The 21,527-nt window shown below is 40.5% G+C and overlaps 1 long non-coding RNA gene across 1 annotated transcript; it reads right to left on the bottom strand.

Moving 5' to 3' along the window:
* Positions 1–1,936: 1,936 nt before the first annotated feature.
* On the bottom strand, positions 1,937–21,077 carry LOC117544449. The gene is made up of 4 exons (XR_004568690.1): positions 20,121–21,077; positions 19,678–19,926; positions 5,375–5,501; positions 1,937–2,576 (listed from the first exon to the last, which is right to left on the bottom strand). It is a non-coding gene; the product is annotated as an uncharacterized LOC117544449 (long non-coding RNA).
* Positions 21,078–21,527: the final 450 nt, after the last annotated feature.

Genomic DNA, 21,527 nt, shown 5'->3' with positions numbered 1-21,527 from the left:
CCAGCAGGCAGGTGGAGGAGGTCACTAACCCACTAACAGGGGTTTCAGGGACGGGCAGTGATAGTCGGTCCATTCTTCTAAATGTCTGTCTTTGGTTTTCTAAGTGTTATTCGATCCATATGGCCATAGAGATATGTGCATAAACAACAAAAACACTTGGGGTATAATGTTCGAACAATGTTATCACCAAACATTTCAAGAATGTTTTTAGAGAACGTTATCCTACCTTTCAGAAGTACATTCTAGGAACCAAATTAAAACTTCTCAATGAAACCATTCCTAGAACAATGAATGGTAACATTCTCAGAATGTTTTTAGAACCAACAATGTCTAGCTGGGAACTCAGACATGCCTACGCAAACGTGCAATATCATGAATTACGTGCTTGTTTTTTTCTAAAAACGAAAATGTGGTGACATCAGATTTATTTTAAACATCCTTTTCAAACAAATGCAGCAAGTTTGTTTTTTAAAGCGCACTACAAATAAATCTGACGTTGACCATGACCCTGTTCATATTTCGCATCACAGGAACGTTTTATAAAAAAATAATAACCTCCTGAAAACATTATCCAAATGTTGCTTTCAAAATGTTCTTCTTTGGTGTCATGTAACATTGAGGGAGCGTTTTATAAAGAACATCTTTAATGTGTTACCCAACAACGTCCAAAACACATCCTTAGAATGTTGCAAGGAAAACGTTCCACCTTTGTTAACATATCACATTAAAGGAACGTTTTATAAATAAACTTTCTGTCATCTCAGGCCTCAATAACATCCTCAATAACATCCTCTGAATGTTGCAGTTAAAACGTTATGTCTTAGTTAACCTTAAACCTTATAGGAACATTATTTGAAAAAATAAACATCCTAAAAAGGTTCTTTGAACATCAGATTAAAACGTTTCTTTAAAACCTTATTAGAACCAATAGGTAACGTTAGCCAAAGTTGTGAGAACGTTCCCCGCTAGCTGGGTTGGCAACTCGACACACTAGCTCTCCTTCAATTCTTCAGCAATTATGCTGTCATCAAGCCAGGTTTCCTTTTTGAGCACGAAGAGAAGAACACAAATAAGGGCCACGCTGGTTTAATTAAACTAATACCAATTTATGTTCCAGCAAGATGCTTGAGACGTCATTAGGAGAAGACGGACAGAAAGGGTCTGTTCCTGTGTGTTTCTGTGCACGTGAGTGTATGCATGTATACCCATTTTGTATGTGAGACATTTTTAGTATGTGTGTGTGTGTGTGTGTGTGTGTGTGTGTGTGTGTGTGTGTGTGTGTGTGTGTGTGTGTGTTGTGTGTGTGTGTGTGTGTGTGTGTGTGTGTGTGTGTGTGTGTGTGTGTGTGTGTGTGTGTGTGTGTGTGTGTGTGTGTGTGTGTGTGTGTGTGTGTGTGTGTGTGTCCTCGTTTCCAGTCCATTGAGCTGCGGTGCTGTTGCCTGCTCTCTGCTGCCCTGGTTTTGATCCAACAGAACAGAATGTGTGGAGGGAAGGAGGGAGGCGATGGGAGAAAGCAGAAAAGAGGAGGAGGAGAAAGGGGGGGTCTCCTCGGAGGGGGCTGTTTGTCACTGTGAATCGGCTCAGGGTGGTTCACATCATCTGGCCATTGATGGCCGCCCCTCCCCTGTTGTAAAACAAGCTCCTGTGGGCCTGCCTGAACACTGGAGGCATTGTGTCCCACCCTCGGAGGAAACATACCACCCAAAATGCTGCTACCCCCATCACCGTCCGCAGCATCCCCAATGCTTCTCCTCACTGTCCATCTCCATCTTAACCTCCATGCCCCAGGACAGTCGGATGGTAACCTTAAGTTGGAGGTGAATCAGCAGCAAAAAAAAAGGAGGGAGAGTGTGATCATTGGAAAGCCGCAGGTAGGACTAATGAGGCTGGACTGAAGGATGGAGCTAGAGTCAGCAGCAAGTGGAAGAGGCTGAGGGAGTTGCAGAGAGGAAGACAGATTTGAAGGGCTGGTGTAAAGGGGGCGTTTCCCGTGGTGTCCGTAATATGGAGGCTAATGGGAAGATTGATGGATTGAGACAGCAAAACAAAACAAGGGGTGGTGATAAAATGTAGAGTGGGGGATAGAGCAAGTAGGGACCAGGGCTGAATGGTGTCTTGAAGCCACAATTCTGTGGCTGTGTGAGTGTGTGTGTCACAAGGCCAGGAGAAGGAGGAACATTTACTACATTTGGGGGCAGGGAGTGGGTGTGACTCGTTCCCTAATTACCAGGGAGGTCTCGGGAGCTCTGGGTACAAGACAAGTGTGAAGGGTGGGAGAATGAGACAGGATACAAGGGGTTAGTACAGGTCAATGCTGACCACCTAGGATGCCCCTTGCAAAAGACGCGCACCCCCTTTCCATTTCAACCTTCCCTGAGTGCCCTGGCTGAATGCTATAAATAAATATCGTGTCTTCTCCTCTCAAAGTTGATAATTTACTGCCCACCCATTCCGTTGTGCCCATCTCTTCTCCATTTCTCAGCGCCGTTGCCAGGCGGTGAATGGAGCTCGTCCTTTGAGTTTGGAGGGCCAGGCCTGTGTTTTCTGGAGGGGCTGTCCTCAAAGTTTGGAGCACCCTGGAGTGGACACACACACACACACACACACACACACACACACACACACACACACACACACACACACACACACACACACACACACACACACACACACACACACATACACACACACATATGCTTATATGTTGAATGCCACACATGCTCCTTTATCAGCCACCTCTAACCACATGGCAAGAATTTGAGGGATTCTCAAGAGAGGAACCTGTTGTTCAATGCAGGCAAAGAGAGCTCACCCTTTCTTTCCTAATTAAATCTTAGACTAACAGGTGCTTCAGGTTGATGATTCGTAACTCTCCCAGGCAGACATGCCAGTACAGGTGCTGTCTTTATTCTCCAGTTTTTTATGTTAATTTGCTCAAACGGATGGAACATCCTATTTTTTTAAATGTGATATGCTTCATTGTTGAATGCTCTTGAACTCTTGACTTGATCATTCAATTAGATGTTTCTCCATTTCTTTGTATCATATGTATTCTGTAGATACGTTTTGTGTGGATGATGTGGCAGTACCGATTCCCCAAATTTCAGTTCATCAGGAGCAAGCCTGAACAAGTTAAAACGACATAAAATAATGAAAATAAATGTTCTCTAAATCATTTTAGAAATCAAACCCCCTCCTTAAAGGCCCTGTCACACTGTCCCGAAATTGACACCCGATGGACACACGATAAAGGAAATGTTCAAATTCGGCTGTGATCGTAACAACATCGGGCCATTCGTGAGGGCATCTAAGCCATCGTATGACCGCCGGTGGAGTTTCTCAGGCTCCGGCAGCAACTTCGTGAGCGGCAACTTCGTAAGGCACTCGTGAGGGCATCTTGTCAAATCGTGTCATCTTCGTGTTATCATCGGTGCATTCACCCTCACTCTGATCGGGGCGAATGCCCGATGACACCGATTATAACAAGATGCCCTCACGATGGCCTTACGAAGGGCAAAATTGACACACGAATTCAACACGAAAATGAACCTTCGCAAGGTCCTTCGGCCATTTTTTGGCATGCCAAAGATTTTGCCACCGCTCACGAAGTTGCTGCCGGAGCCTGAGAAACTCCACCGGCGGTCATACGATGGCTTAAGATGCCCTCACGAATGGCCCGATGTTGCTACGATCACAGCCGAATTTGAACATTTCCTTTATCGTGTGTCCATCGGGTTGTTTTATTGCACAACAAAATCATGTAAACATATGATGTAAATAACCCAATTTGTGTTCTGTGAAACTAAAAAAGATATAATATATTATTTTGAAGGACAGTTGACAGGAAGTTGTTGTTGTTATGGAAACAACATTACGGAGAAAACGTAATATTGTCTACATATAAAGACGGATAAAGTAAAGAACAAAGTCTGAAGATATCAGTACAGTATCATAGTACTGTAACATAATTGTTTTTGGTACTTTCATTGCAGTTGTATGTCTTAAATGTAATGTAAATGTTGCCTTCGTGTGTGGTTCGGGGCCATCTTCGTGCGAAATTCACAATTCCATATTCGTGTGTCCATCGGGTGTCAATTTCGGGACAGTGTGACAGGGGCTTTAAGGTGGGTAATTCACTTCAGAAACACTTTTTGTTATATTCCATGGAATGCTCTTAACATCCCGATAGCAATGAATATATTAAGTGCTTTGACAATAAATACATGTCATCTGTGGAAGCCGTAGTACTGTAAAAAGCACGACCAATCATTTTAGCCGGCCCGGCTAAAATAACTTGTTGGAGGAAGGGCTCTGTAAGGTCTGTACTTTCAAATTCTAGCACACTCGAGCTGGTTTCTCCATTCTTACCTACCCTACCTTTAATAATGATGTTAAAATGCCTTTTCAATAAAAAATAAACTGTCTTTTTAAAAATCAATATATGTCTTTGATGATAAGAAATGTAAAAAGGTGGTTTTGATGAAACGTAAACCAATAAAAACAATAACAGAATGCTCTGATGCAGGTAAGCTATGGGAAATGCACTTAAATTATGTGTCAGTATGACCAAATCACCTTGCATCAGAAAAGTTAACAAAGCAGAGACAAAGACCAGAGTTATGGCTGACAATATCTGATGGGCTGTGCTTTAAATTATGGCACGCACAAAATTACCTGGGTTTGCAATATGCCGCCACACCCTGATTGGCCAAGTGAGGAAACGTACCAAGCTGCTGTCAATTCTTAATCAGGAGCTATCAAAGGCCAAAGTGAAACTAGTGATCTGAATGACCTCCAATCAACTACAGGGAATTAACACAATTTCATAACGTCAAGTATTGTGGTTGTATTTTCGTCAAAATTAGCCCTAAAAGCGTAAATGCAATGTGCACAGGATGAAAGCCACAATATTACAATGCAGTCAAAAGATGTTATACCACCAATAATTCATTGACGTGACTTGGTCTGTTGGTTAAGACGACGACTTTGTAATTGCAATGTCTCTGGATCATTACTGACCTTTGTTGCTTTTTCCAGTGGATGGAAGTAAGTAACTAACAAGTTATTTTTTCGTATGTAGGACCACAACCACATAGTTAGGGTAGTTGTTTTCCTTTTTTCAAGCAAATAATGTGCTTAAGGACGTCCGGAGAAACTGTCTGATCTTCTGAATTTCTGCATTGGACATTGTTGTAGCAATGTTGCTGGTGAGTGCTTTCATAGAAACTAGGCCAAATATATAACAAATCTGACCTGAGTTTAATAAAACCTAACACCAATAAAAGGCACATCAGAAAAGATAATCTTGATATTAACCAATCATTTAACAAGTCCGTTTTAAATGGTTATTTTTTTTAAAGTTTAGACATTAAACCTTTGTTGCTGCATCTCCCACAGTGCTTAGTATTCTCCACAGGGTCCCTCCTCCACATTTGTTTCCTTCTACTTCTGCTTTCTGAAGCCATCTGCTTCCTTGGCACCCTTGCCAGCATGGCATTCACCTGGAGGACAGAACAAAGAAAATCACACAGAAAGTGTGCAACTGAGACTGATACAAGTCTTTAACTGCCAGTGCTGCCATGGTGCCGTTCACTCAGCTACTGTAACTCGACAGAGGATTGAGAGCGAAACACTGAGAAACAGAAAAAAAGCTTTATCTGCTTCTGCTGCCATGGCAGAGTCAACAGACTAAGAAATTGTTACCCTAACAGCGGGTGCAGGGAGGGCAGAGAGGGATGGGAGAAATGGAAGGGAGAGGGGGAATAAAATAGTGTCTGTATCCCCAGTAAATATCGCCAGTAAAGTGAAGAAACGGCGATGGCAGCTGCACTCTGCTGACAGAAGGGAGGCTTTTGTCTGCAGCACAGGCGGCACAGTGAACAGCATAGGGTGGCATGGTCTGGAATGTGACATTATTGTTTTGTTTTTTTAATAGAGACTGGGTCAAAATGGGGCACACTGAGGGAGCAATTCATGAAGAACATTTATTTGTGTTTATGCGTTTGCGCATATATAATGCATGGGTGGCAGTTGTAGCCGGTACTGAGCGAGCATTGTCGTTTTTTAAGCTTAAACTAACCATGCCTACAGCTAGTTTTCTAGAAGTAAAAACTAACTATGTTGTAGCTATAGTTTAACCCTTAACTTGCTACATTGCTCAACCTCTACTTATCACTTAATTACAATTGTCACAGAGCTTGTGCATCGTTAGGATAAAATTGTTAATAATAATGATATAAGACTCTTTTTTTGTACTTCGATGTTTCTAATAAAGCAAGGATGGCTGTGTCACACATTAATAATAACAACCAAACAAAAGTCTTTCACAAAAGTCCCATTAGACTGAAAAATGCTGCCTTTGTCAACACCTAAAACAGTTAAGCGACACATTTATTTGAAATGTAATGGATTCCCATCTCAAGTAAATGCAGCATATACATTTAAAGTGCACGAATACAAATAATGGGCATTAGCTTAACAAATGGCAAACAGTCATAGATGAGTCCTGTTGATCATGTTGGACTGTCACATGATGCAATGAACATGCTTATACTGTACACACACACAAACACAACTATTTTCCAGGTAACAAGTCAACACCTGAATTCAATCTGGCAGCACCTGCAGTGTTCTAACAAGTGCATGTTAACTTGCTTGTGTGTGTGTGTGTGTGTGTGTGTGTGTGTGTGTGTGTGTGTGTGTGTGTGTGTGTGTGTGTGTGTGTGTGTGTGTGTGTGTGTGTGTGTGTGTGTGTGTGTGTGTGTGTGTGTGTGTGTGTGTGTGTGTGTGTGTGTGTGTGTGTGTGTGTGTGTGTGTGTGTGTGTGTGTGTGTGTGTGTGAGTTTAACAGGCAGGTGGTAATGAGGCACACTGTGCTGTGCTGGCTTCTATAATGAGGTGCAGGCAGTGAGGGGTAGGGCCAGTGCTACTAATGGGCCCCTATAGCCTCTAATAAGCAGTAATTATAGTGTGTGTTTACCAAGTGGCTCCAACACAGTTGAAAAGGTTACCTTCACACTAGCTACTCCACTGTTGGCCCTCCCAGCAGGGGACACTAAAGTGACAACACTGGAAACTGCTTTGTGTGTACTGTATGTATGATGAAATTAGCATGTATGCTATTTTGGGGGAGGGGGGATTATCATAGTAGGGTTTATGGTAATTTACAACCAGGTGTATCCTTTTTTTAGTATATGTGTGTTCATAAGTCTTGCCTTCTGACAAGCTTCTGTAAATCAATCTGTGTGATTTCTGAACTACCTATACGAGATAGTACTTTGACCACATCAAGGCAACAATGATTGTAAGTAAGAACTCAATATTATATATTACTATACATTTTATAGATCCATTACATTTAGAGATGACTTTACTTCAGACTAAATAAGCACATTTCAAAAGGAAGTTTAAGAGATGGCAATGGAAAAGGTGAAATATCCATATTTTATCAAGTGTTTTGACTGGAAAGAAAAGTGACCAAACTGGAGGAACACAAAAAGTCGATGGTGCTGGTAAAACTAAGATTAGATCAGAAGACAGTATTCACAAGCTGTTGGCAAGGGCTAACATTGGTAGCGTCTGTGTGCGTTCATTTTTGTGGAATAAACGCAGTCTGCCAAATCACCCAAGTTTTAATGAAAAATGATTATGATCATGCCATGACCTTAGCTGTCATTAATGTCACATGTTAGTCTCCAGAGACTGAAAAGAGTCCAACTTTAACAAAGTGATGACACAATGAGCCAAAATTAACGTTGAATCAGACGCCAATAAGTTTAACTGTACAGTAAGATTTTGTGAAGAGTATCATGGCAGCTAATCATATCTCATATATGAAGATTTTCTCTGACACCATGATGATCATATACATTCTGATATTAGCTGATACAGTCCAAGACAGCACACAGTGGCCATCAGTGACAGGGAAGACAGTTTCTTAGAATAATTTTACGATCATTTGTTGTGATACTTTGAGACTCTGCGTCTCCCCTTTGGCTGCACTCTGACCTCTACCCAACCTCTGGCTGACCCTCTGAAGACACTCTTCATTTTGGGGAAGCCCTCTCAGTGACCTCATCAATCAGAAGCCCAGCAGCCAGGCAGCAGGTTCCCCCTCTTTCTCTGGATGCTGCTGCATTGTTTTCTTTCTGTCTCCTTCCCTACATCGATATGCCGCTCTCATTCTCTTGCTCCACTATCAACGCACCCTCTAAGCTCACTTTGATTTTGATGAGTGTACGGCTGCCAAACCTGACGGATTACAGTGTTCCCTGCAAGTTGCTGCTCAACAGATTGATATCATTGGTGGCGAGTTCCTTTATCACTGCCTTGCATTCACTTGTTCAACCCCTCACCTTCCCACAACTCCCTCCACATTGTCTTCCTCAGAGGTCTCCATGTTCTCTTCTAATCTTTGCTCTCTCCTAAATTATTGGAGAGACAGACTTATGTTACTTTTTACGTTTTTATAACAGTTACAGGTGGTTCTGTCACCGACATACTCAGTCTTTATATGTGTTCTGCAAGACAACCGCATGATCATAAATCTGGTATTACATTATTATATTATGTTTGGTCTAGGTCCTTAATCCCAATTACAATAAATCTTCATATATATTACAAACTTTATCATAAGAGTTAAGGTTGGACATTTCCAGTTTCATCAATGCCAAAGCAAGGTCTTTCCAGTCTTGGGTGCAACAAGAATGTCTATATGTTCTTTCATATTCTCGCTTTCTAAATTATCTGTATACAGTATTGTTATGGTTAATGCAAACCATAGTTGCACAACTGAGGAATCCAAAAAGTCTGATTTCCATGTAAAAAATGCTGGAAGTGTTGAGTAGAATTTAATCGTAGTTTCTAAGAAACTGGTCTGCATAGAGCCATGACCTCAACCTCATTCAGCACTTTTGGGATAAACTGGAACACCAAATGTGACCCAGATCTTATCACCCAACTTCATTGTTGGACCTCATTAATGTGTTTGTGGCTGAATAGCAAAGCCCTACCAACATCTGTTGTAAAGCCGGAAACCAGAAGAGTGAAGGCTGTTATAGATTCAGATTATAGCCCATCGTTTTGGAATGACTGCTATTCTGGAACACAAATAAGTGATTACTCACATTTTAAGCTTAAACTAAGGAGGATTAATTAGTCCAGAGACATGAATGTAATGTTACATTCACATGTTTATCTCTTATTTGTCTGACAATGAGAAGTTGAAATGTTCACTATGACAGTAAGAAGGAGACTGCGAAACAGCTAAAGAACGTGTCGGTTCAGACAGGATGCATGTAAAGGAAAAGAGAATTTAGCCTGATCAGATATCAACAGTCACTCATAAACACTACACAAGCTACTTTCCTTTTTTTGGATCTCTAATCCAACATTTGTAGCAGGGTCTTTGCTCTCTTTCAGGGTGGTATTCCTCCGACCGTTGGGCTCATCTTTGATGTGGAGATGAATGTGTTGGATAATGTTCCTCCACTATCTCAGTGGCCATTCACATGTCATGAGAACAGCAAACCAACGAAAAAACAGGGTCCCTAATCTGGTGCCCATGCTGGGACAGGGCCACAAGTTCGCCCAGCAGTGTGTGTGTGTGGCGCATGTGTGCGTGCGTGCAAACCTCAAGTCCCTATTTTAACACTTTTTGGAGCCTAAACTTACAAAATCTTTACAAGAGAATATTTGTTTCTTGTTGTGATTTATAATGGTTTTGGAAGACACTGACAAATAATTGTCTTGCCTTAGATCAAAAGACACTTCTACAGTATGTGTCACTAATTTCTGGGTGCATTATCTAATTGCATAACTGTTTTAGCTCTATCTTAAATTGAATTTTATCTTTGCTACTGCAGCTTCTCAAACAACTAACTCAATAAGTGCGATACGATTGTCAATTCTGTCTGATTATGAGGCTACAATGTACAATATATTCATCTTTAAATATGTAGAAGTATAACATCTAAAATAAGTTACTTGTGTAATACGGACGCACACGTATTGTGACTGTGAGTGAATGCATTTAGTTTCTTTCCACCTCAAGTGTTTGTGAACATGTCCGGCCCACAATTGCGAGAGAAGAAAAATGTAGGCTACATCTGAGTAGCGGAGTTATCACTTGGCCTATCGCTGTTTTTCCATGACAATGAAAACAAATCCAGCTTACACTCATTTCTGTTTTCTCTCAGACTCTGTATGTGTGAGAGAAAGCCTCCCTCTGTCCTCACTCTATAAAGGCTTGATCTCTGGCTCTGTTGAATATGTTAATCCATCTGGTGGTCCCCCCTGCTCTTTCTCTCTGCCCACGAGACCCCCACTGCCCCACTCTCCCTTCCCAAGTAGGCTAAAGGGGATCTGGGACACTTCGGCGGAGGCTTGGTGGGCTCGGACTTCATCCCCTGGTTGATTATGTGTGGGGAGAGAAGAGGGAGAAGGAGAGGTGCACAACATAATCCTATTGACCATCCCTGTCCCATATGGCGAACGCACTGGCCTCTCCAGTGGTACAGTCAGTGGAGTGCCTCTCCAATCAGGAACATTTCCATTAAAGCCGTCTCAGGCTCTCATGTGGGATCACTGGTGTAGAAAAGACGAGGATTGTTCACTGCTATCTGATTATAATTTAATTATATGTGTATGATCAATCATGATGAACACTTTTTAATCTCTAACACAATTGTATTGCACTACTGTGGTGAATGTACAGTAATAATAATGTTCTAAATCCAGGGGGTTTATTGGGATGCCTTTGACAACAAAAAGGATTTCAATTTGAAAGCTTATTATTTTAGATGTTGTATTGGGAAAATAGTCCGTCTTCCTTGATGGCAATCAGGTTGCACTGAAAATATGTGAATTTGCTGTTTTGCTATTTTATGTCTTAGTCTAGTTTTAACATTTTGCTTTTGTAATTTTTATTTGATTTCTTCTTAAATTAGCTTTTTATTCTTTGTTTTCTTCCCTTAAAAAAGCACATTGTAACGTAATGTGGTCAACAAAAGTATTATACAAATAATGCTTATTTTATTATAAAAACCATTACAGAAACTGACGGATCATGAGTTCAGATTCACATAAAATGTTTGGCATTTACAACAACAAAAACCTGGGAAATGGAGCTCAAAACCATGGTCAACAACTTACTCCTAAAGGATGATTCTTTACTAAATGTATGACGGATATAATGAAGAGTGATATCAATGACATGCATCTGGACAGCTCTCTGGATGGAGACACTTCATGGTGGTTTTTGTACGACAAAGTGCATCCAAAAAACATGTGGTAAATTAGTATGAAGCTGAATTAAAGTCATGGTTATGTTTTTAAAGAACAGAAAATGTCTAGGTGTGTACTGTATGTACAGTATGTGGATATACACACTGTGGACTAAGGGTTCTTATTCTGTCTTTGTTAATAAAAAATGTTTGAGTAGATTTTGAGTATTCAGGTTTGTACCATTAAACCTTTTAAACATAACATATAATGCTTAACAATTCTTGATGTTGCAGCCCTATCAGGTTACAACAATTCTTGTTAGTGCATGTTTAACGACAGCTTTCAGCTCAACAGTGTCATTTGTGTTAAATCTTTGTATCCCCAACATCATATCAAAAACAAAAACGTGCCAGTGGGCCACCAATTTTGTGCGTGTGTGTGTGTGTGTGTGTGTGTGTGTGTGTGTGTGTGTGTGGGGTGGGGGGGGGGGGTATCCCGCCTTGTGTCAGCAGCAGCCGGGACGTCTGTTCAGTTCTGGTGGAGGTGTGGGAGCCTGCAGGGGCTTTTTGTCCAAGGACCACTGTTACAATCCACGTTGGGCCATTCAGCCCCAGCCATGTCAATTGGCATATGGTTGATCCCCCCCCAATGGGTTCATGTAACCAGAAAATGCTGCCTTTCAGGGACCTGCATTCTCCATCAAGCGGGTGAGATTAAGATTTAATGTCGCTCTCTCCCTCCACAACAGGGGGTCAGTGGAAGTGACGGGGAGAGGGGTGCGATTAGGACACATGTAGAAGACACCCTGGGGGCAAACGAGGGAGATCGTATGGGGATGGGGATGGGGATGTTGGGCAACACAACACACACATATGATGTTGGTACAACTATGTCACTTATTTGATTGTTTTTAAAACATTACCCAAACAGCTTTTCTAAGTAAAAAACTTTAGGAGCCAAGTTCATCCTTGACTTTGCAGTAAGACTCAGTTGACAAATCAATGTTATGAAAAAGTCCATTTAGTAGCGGTTCTGGTGCTTTTTTAACTTTATCCACATCGTGTTTATGACCACCTGATGAATTTAAAGCCCAATATTCATTTACTTTTAGCGCTGTTTTCTGTCTCTAACAGCTCAACAGGGGATATTCTCTCTTTCTGTCTGATGTTTGCAGCAAAAAGTAAATGATGGAATACACTACCCACTGAAACCGGCAGTTATTTGTTTGTTTGTCCTGCTTAAAGGTTCATACTGTATACTCTACATCAGGGAACAATGCTACTTCTTCAGCAGGGTATTCCGGAAATTACTTTTGACTTCCCAAGAGATAAGAAGCCTCACAAGAGAAATTAAAGAAGAATTGTCAAAATAGACCCAGGGAGGCAAAGATACTGAACTTAGTTCCTTGACCTAAAGAATCTCTGAATAATGCACTTCCAATAATTCAACAACAACAACCTGTACTGTATTCATTTTGTTGCACACTGGTATTCTGTCATATTTTCGTACCATATGCTCATGCTGATAGTTCTTTTAGATACATTTTTCAACAATATATTGTTTTCCAAGCCATCTTTCAAAAACAGTTGTTTGCAAGATTCAAAGTCCTTCTCACAACAAGATGAACCCTAATGGGTACAATTCATGGAGTGCCCTTTTAATAGAGCTAATTGAGATATGTTTGACAGCAAACCCGAATTGGTAATATCAAACGATCAATTAAAACAATGTGTTGTTAAGCTTGGGACAAAATTAAGTTTTACTAACACACCAAAATATGACCCTTTACTTACAAATTCAGAGTTAATAACAAAATACTCCCAAAGTCTTTCACTCTCCATCTCTGCACTTTCTTTTTGAGTTCCCACAGTTCCATTTGACCATTTCCCACCAACAGAGCTGTTATTATTAGAGCAGCTTATCACAAATGCACAAAACTTGTCACTCCCCTGTCAACCTAATTTGCCTCAAACATGGAGTACAGACACGCCCTACTCTAATTAGAACACATCTCGTACTTTCTCCCTCTGTCTCTCTGTTTCCCTTTCCTGCCTTCATTCTCTCCATCTCCTCGCCCCCCACAGTCCCTCCAACCTTTGCTTCCTGCCTTTTGATATTGTAGCCATCTCACTCATGCCACCAATTAGTGACATAATAGACCAGCGGGCTGCTGCCTGCTGACTGCTTGGACCTCAATGATCAACTGCTGCAGGCACACAGGACACATCTAAAGACAACTTCCCATCATCTGGACACATCATGAAGGCAGCGAAGATTTGAGAGAAAATCAAGAAGTTAAGGTTGAAACAAAAACAAAGGTGTGAAGAAGAAGGAATTTCCTTATTAAAAACTATAAGGGCAAACACTAAATCATATAAAAGCTATTAAAAAAGTTTGGGTAGTGAGCAGCATAGCATATACATTGGGCTGACAGCTTCTTAAGCAATGCCCAGAACTTATTGAGAACCTAGGCTGTAAAGGCCTTTAGAATTCACATCATGTTTCTGTTCACCTATAAAACCCCAATATATGTTTTAGCTCTATTTTTTATACAACACCTTCTGAGGGAAATGTCTGGATGATAACCACAACCACACAGAAAGACATACCTTATTCAACATATTCACTAACTCAACTACAATGAATGATGCTGTTTTTCACTTATTTACTTGATGTATCACGGTGCTTAACGTGATCCTAGCAAGAAAAATGTGTGTCAGTACATCCTAACACTGAAGTAAGGCCCTCTTTGTTAATGTTAACTATAATTTCCAGTTTATAATTGTGATGAAAATGGCTTGTTTCTATCCAGTTTGGTTCACATGTACTACATGTTATGTAGGTTAATGCAGGGAAACCGTTTCTTCAGACACACCTCTGACAGTGTCTGGCTACTGGCCCGTCTGTAACCATGACAATTGTTATTATGTTCATTAAACAACTAATTAGTGACTTCTCCAATGTTCTCAATGAGTTCGGTGTTTCAAAGAATTTGCTATTTTACTTTTCTTTTTTTGGCTTTTCATATGCCATCATTTTTAGATTTGTATCTTTTGACGACTTTCTACTTTCTTTTATGCAAACTATAGCCATAACTGTTTATAACCATACATATAAGATACTTGCCATCTTAGTGACTGCCTAAATGGTTTGCATGAATATTGTTATTATATTAATATTCACATATAAACTAGTCTCAGTCTCCATTGGGAGCTAGTGTGTCATTAAAGGAGGCCATTGTTGTTGATTAATTAATGAGCATTTTTTTGTTCATGGTAAACTGGGATTAGCATATTCATAAGGGCAGACATCTTTCAGACAGCTTTGAGCGAATCTGGCGGCTCTGTTTTCACACCGTGTTCATGTTTGTGCCCATACATAACCCTGTTTGTTGATCGGACTCCTACCCCATTAACTCCCATGATCCTCCGTGTCATAGACGCAGAGATTGAAACACAAGAGAGGGAGAAGCATGACGCATATGGCCACATTTTCACACTTGAGAGAGCACGCCCCCCGGATTACAAACTAAATTGGTCCGGGTTACAAACTGATTACCATGTCGTGTTACATCTTTATTCTCATACATAATAAACAATGAGCGACTATCAAAACATGTTGCACTCAATGCCCCCCATTGCGATCCCGACCAGACTAATCTAATTGAAAGAAAAACCTAAGAAAAACCTGCAATCATACACTGTAACTCCTATAACAACGCAATGTATTCTAAAACAGTGAATGCAGCAACATATTTAACGTTTTAATTTACTTAAAGATGCATATTTACTTCTTATGCGACCCTTTAATGGACCCTTTGCAGCCTGTGTGTTGAGGAAGGGTTGAAATAACCCCAGACTTTGAATCTGTTGTCAATAATAATATTAATAATGGCAATATTTTTCGGTTTTGATTCAGAAGATTCAGATTTAGTTGCTGTAACATTTGCACAACTCGATGGAATGCACAAGGTCATCTCATAACAATTGTATACAATATACAGTATAGGTTGTAATCCAAAATAAATAAATTGTGCAGTTTAGAAAACACATTTTACCACATTATGAAGGTGGTTTCAGAATGAGTGTCAATTTGAGCGACCTGTCAGGAATGTAAGATTGTCTATTGTATGCATCCAGTGAGTCTGCTTATTTATGTCTAACCTATCATCTTATTTCAGGGATACTTTGTTCATTCACACAAGTGTTTTATTTCCTTCTGGCTGATCAGACCACTGCTAAGATTGAATATGAGAATATATGTTTGATAAAGGTGAGTTTTCCCAGGTGCAACAAAGCAACTATTTTTTACAATAAATTATAACTTGTCACCCTGGACACTGTTTCCTGTCCTCCTCAGTAATGTGACAAAACAGAAAGGAAATCTACATGGTATGCAACTAGCCACAGTTGGAAAGGGATTACTTCCCAGCCAGGGTGGAAAGGAGGAATAATAACAGTGATTTTAATAACTCTGTAAACATGCACACAGTATGCCATGTCTATATGCCTTAAGAAAGAACAAAGATTAGAACAAATGTTTGGCTGTACTTGAGGTTGTTATGTATCATTGATTGATTAAACATCCAAATAGGTGCATCAGTTTATGTTTCACTCAATTAAAAAATGTGCACAACTTTCATTTTGTGTGTTTTTCTCCTCTTTTTTTTTAATAGTAATTAGGGCCTGACTAGTTGCTTGTCCAGTTAATGATGCAAAGAACCCGGCCGCTGGCAGTCTGATGGGACAGCAAAAGGCCAAGTTTGAGTGACTTGTTTTTTTCTGCGCCCCGTCACCTCCCCCGTCTCTCATCTTATCTAATGACCGAGCTGCATATCTGCCTTATTAGTAATGTCCATCTAACTTTCCCTGACCTGTTATTTCAATCTCTGGCCACACACAGACACACTCACTGCTTTTATACAATCATGTCACTCATACACGTGCACACAAGGACACATAGAAGGAATCGTACACACACACACACACACACACACACACACACACACACACACACACACACACACGCAGATTGACACACTCCCCTACTCAGCAGCAATTTGTTGCCTGTGACATCACATTGTGTGTTAAAGCCGTACTGGCACCGGGCTGCAGCTTCGTTAACTTTCCTCTTTAATGAGCAGTTTAATTGAGCTGTCTAGCAGGCCACCTGTCGGCCCGCAGCCTCATTACCATACTAATGGACTGGGATTGTTGCTCTGACAGCTCGGGCTGCACGGCCCTAACAGGCGGACAGAGAGAGAGAGAGGCCAAGTAGAAAAAGGGGACAGAGGCCACAAGAGAGGGAACAGGAGAGGAGAAAGAGTAAATTGTGTAAAGAGGAGAATGGACTTTGGTGTTGACGACAGGATAACACTGGCAACGTCCTATATTCTCTTATTTGACCATATGCCATAAAAAGAAAGCAAAAATGAATAGATCCTACAGCCACATATTGTTTTTGTATCCAAATTCTCATAAATTGCACTCCTCTGGCATAAAGACCTCCGTTGTTGTCCAAAACACATTAAGACACAATCAATGAGCTTGAACATAAACTGTTTATTTGACTTAATCCATCTCGGCCATAAACAGTCAGAGAACCCAATGTAGTTTAAAATGATCTCTACTATTTCCAATTTAAACTCAAATTGAGTAAGAATAAGCTGTTTTAAGTTGTATTTCTTCAGTAAAACCAAATGGACTTAAGGGCAGTTGACTTGGGATTTGTTGACAAGAACAAAAATAAAAGCTAACAAGCCATTATCCTATCGATTTCTCAATGTGTTTTTTTCATTCAGAAAATATGTTTTTTGGCTGCAACATTACATGAAAAGGAAAGATTTAAAATGTTTCAAGTCTGTCTTAAAGCAATAATCATGTGTTGCTGTAATCATTCCTCCTCTACATACTGAGAGATGCTTTTCTAATGTGCTTTCACTAAGAGTGATATATTTACTTGAACACTTGTGAAAGTATACTTTAACTTTTTGATCAGCACCTACATGTTGGATGTTTATTAAAACACAGATCAGAAGTGCACCATGCACGACATACAAAGCACTTCCTGATGCACACACAGCTAGGTTTCAGAGTTTCAATGAACTTTAAGAACCCATGATAGCCTAATCAGTTCACTACAACTCAACTACAGACCCAGTTCTCAAAAGAGTGAAAGTAGGATCATCCTCAAGCTTTTTACACTGAAAAACTCACATCCATATCACTATCCGCAATGTTGGCTACACACAGGCACACATTTACACAAGCTGTATAAAACAGCTGAGTCAGCATTACTTAATTCATTTACAATCCATAATGTAAATCCCATCCTTGAAAGACATTGTATTCAGTCCTAATTGACAATTGCCTCTTTAATGATCATTCTGCCTATAGACAAAACACAAAACTCCAGACTGAATTTACACTGAGCAGAGAGAGATTGAAACTCAGAGGACAAACTTTCTCTCTGTGGGTTGTGTGTTGCTCAGTGTCTTGATGTGCGCTAATGTGACAGCCCAAAGCTGGCATGAGGTGATCTCAGCACAATGGAGGAAAAGGCACCACACTGAGCCTGCTACTTTGCTCTTTTCCAGGCTCATATAGCAGAGTGAACAATCTGAGTGAAAGTCAGCTCGAACAGAAGCTGTGTCAGGCTAATTCAAGACAAACTGAGTTTTAATGTGTCCTAGGAACCCCTGCAGGTTCTGCTGAGAAACATCCACCGTTTTTGGTAAGGAGTTCTATAAACAGCATCACATTTATATCTGCTTGTAATACAGGAAGATAACCGGATGCTTTATTGGTGTTCAGTCTACCGACTAGTGTCTGACATTTCATGTGTCTCCTACATCTAATTATCCAGCTTAATTTGTTTTGATTTCGGGATTCTAGAGACTTCAGTCAGCGTGACGGCATTAAAAGATGAAGGCGACAGAAAAGCTGTTGAAAGTGAAAGAAAAAAGAGGCTAAATAGGGTGATTACAAGTGAACGATGGTCGTGGGGATGATGGACAGACTGAGAAGAAGAGAGGTGGGGGTACGGCCGTGGCAGTGAAGCAATATGCATTCAAGGATCCAGTGAATACACTCTACACAGCCACATGCTAATGACGGTCACCATTTAATGTGTCAAATTCACAATTCCCCTCCATCCTTCCCTCTTTCTTTCTCTCTCCTACAAGGGGCTAATTGCTCTGTCTCCTTCTTTTTGATAGAGAGGCTGTTGGTCTGTATTAAAGCCCATATTGTGGCGCCCATGCCCAACCTGTAACTCCAAAATCAGGACCACAAACAGATGCAGACACAGTGCCGAACAATCACTGGACCAGCTTTCCACAAGTCTTTGGTCATGTGAACATCCTTTACATAAATAAAAAAAGTATCGTTATGATTTCACGTTTTAGCATTTCTTAAATTATTTCGTAAAAGCCTACTGTCCCCACTGGAATGCCAACAACTAAAGGAGAATACTTTTAACATTTCTCCTGTTTCAGTTGTTAAGACCAACAAAAGTAGCAGATGGGTTGTAGAATTATCTCTACAGGTGGGATCTATCCCTTCTAACAACTCCAAACTTTTATTTCTGGGATTATCTGTACCTGACATTAGTAGCAGACTCAGGTGTTTTGAGGATCAGGGGCTGAAAATGTGTTAAAGGGCATCAGCTGTATGATAGCTGCAGCATGCAGAACGTTTTCTAGCATGTAGAGCAGCCTTTAGGGCACTGTATTGTGTCCTTTCAATTTCAAATAGGCATGTGGAGACTGTTTCAGTTTTGGCAACAACACCCACACTACTGAAAGAACAGCTATTGTGTAGTGTGCGTTACACAGTGTATTTATCGTGCGCCCGGATATGTTAATTGTTGTTGCCGTGTGGGAGATTTCCTTATATGGAAAGTGATAGCTGAGCAGAATTAAGGAATTGATGTATCAAACATAATTATATTCTCGTCACCCGCCAGGTAAAAGTGGCTGGGCAGCGCTTTATGTAATAGTGGGAGAGATATAGTTATCATAAATCCTTGCCTGAATGACCTTAACTGATTTATTTATTCAGCATTCTCTTTCATGCATTTCAAGAGAATAGTTGGTTTGATGGTTGTCTGGGTTATATCCATGATTATGATGTCCAACTAATTACAGTATACTTGTCTTCTGCTGTGTTTTAATAGCTGTTTATAGTCTCTCAAAAGGGACAATTGTGGAAGGTAAGGAGAGAAAAAGCATTTTACACTCTTTGCTCTACTTTATAGTCACCTCAATAGGTGAAAAGGAAATGTAATTACTTTTACATATTGTCCTAAATTATGTTTTCCCTGTGCAAACATTGGATAGTGATACTGTGCCCTCTACTGACAAGCTGCCAATAGTGCAGGGAAGTGTGTGGTCCTCACGCTGCATGTCTGCTTGCCTTCTGGTCGGGTGTGAGTGCGTGTGAAACCAGGCATGTACCTCATCTCGCCTGCATGCCTTTCCCTTTCTCCAGCCTGCTCTTGACTCGATGCCGTCTCCGGGGCCTAATCCTCTGATCAGCATGCCAGGAGAGCGCCGAGGGGCGACACTGAATTAGTGAGGGACTGGTGCCTGGGGTGACGCCTCGCTCCAGCACTTTCTCAGATTGTCTCATTGTTGACCAGGGGGTGGAGGTATAAGAGGACCACATCTTCCCCCAAAGCATTTGTTGCACATCCATCCTCCTAGCTGAGCGCATGAGACAGAAACAAAGTAAGGGTGACTAAGGCATACATTGAGAAAAAGTTAAAATGACATTATTACTTTTCATTCCTGGACAATAGACTGATCTTTCAAAAGACGGAATGTAATCATGAATGAAGGGTGGGAGGGACTTGAATACCACTCTCCCTGGTCAGATGTGTCAGGTTCAAGTTACTTACCAAACAAAGACCAGGGTGAATAGAGTGACTTGAGAGACCAGGGGATTGAGAGCAGTTGCTTGGCACACAAACAATTAGCACTCGTCCCTGCATAGCTTGCCGAGGCCCCAAATCCCCAAATTTGTCCAGACAAATTGACTGGACCCCAGGTCTTGTTTGTCTAGCCCCGCTGGACTGCTGGAGGGGGCTTGAAGGCAGCGGGGAATGCCCCCTCTGTAAAGCACAACTCATGGGAACAGAACAAAAATGTGTGCTGGTCAGAAAATGAGCCTTCCAACACTATTCAAATCACATTGGTAAAACATTTATAATTAATTATGTGCTTGATTAATGATCTGAACACTGGTTACACTGTGGTATTGCTCTGCAACCCAGGATGCAAAAAAAGACAATCATTATTTTCGATGTCCAGGATTTTTAATAAAAATGTACAGAACACTACGTGGGATGTGTGTCAGTATGTGGTAATTGGATTAAAAATAAACTAAATTAAGTTCAAAGTGTATAGTTTTTCATTTATCAATAGGCTATATTAGTATTTCAACTGCTTTTAACCGGTTGTTGGGACCTGCTGATGGGGTTAAAGACTGCCTCAGAGCTGTCATTTCAGTTTTAAACAGCAGAGAGGGCTAATGCTTTTTTTGGAGACATAAGTTTGAAAAAGTGGACACACTTTAGATAAGCATTTTTCTTTACAGCTTTTCTAAAATAATCCAATTGTTGGCTGCATCTGGAAAAACTTGGTACACAAAATAGAAACAAATATGGGTGAACCAGAGTCCAGATATTCAAGTATAGTGGAAAGGACTGCATAAGGAACAAAAAAAACCTCAATGCTTCACGTAAAATGGTGCTAGATACCTTCCTAAATTAAAACTGCACTTGTCTAAATATAAATACCTGTCGAACATGTTGTTAACACATTTTCTCTTGGTCTTCCATTAGAATCTCCACATCTTTGAAACCTAGAATAGTTAAAAAAACATCAAGTAAGAGTGAATTACAAAAAAACAAAATAACCGCTTTATGCTCTGTAAAAGGCAGAAGAATCATTTCACTTTACAATGTGAGTAGGATGCGGATCATAGACTGTAAATGAGGAGCCTGATATCAACTCATAATCTTTTCTTGAATGTAAATAGCCAGGATTGTCCTTCCAAGTAGATGTTGGGTTTGCTGAATCATCACATACCAATGTATCTCTCTGATTCATAAATTAAATCATAAGAACGTTTCCTGTCTACTTGACCACCTATCAACATTATCATTTACAGTAACATGGCATCTCCTAATATCATTATTGAAAAATATAGTAGACTGAGTGAGAATGAGCATCACTGAAGAATTAGTGTTTAAGAGTTAACATTGCATTGTGAGGTAATGAGTAAACAGACATTGTGTAAGTGA

The sequence above is a fragment of the Gymnodraco acuticeps genome, unplaced genomic scaffold (assembly GCF_902827175.1).
Source record: "Gymnodraco acuticeps unplaced genomic scaffold, fGymAcu1.1, whole genome shotgun sequence".
Lineage (NCBI taxonomy): Eukaryota > Metazoa > Chordata > Actinopteri > Perciformes > Bathydraconidae > Gymnodraco > Gymnodraco acuticeps.
This window is presented reverse-complemented; position numbering and strand designations above follow the sequence as displayed.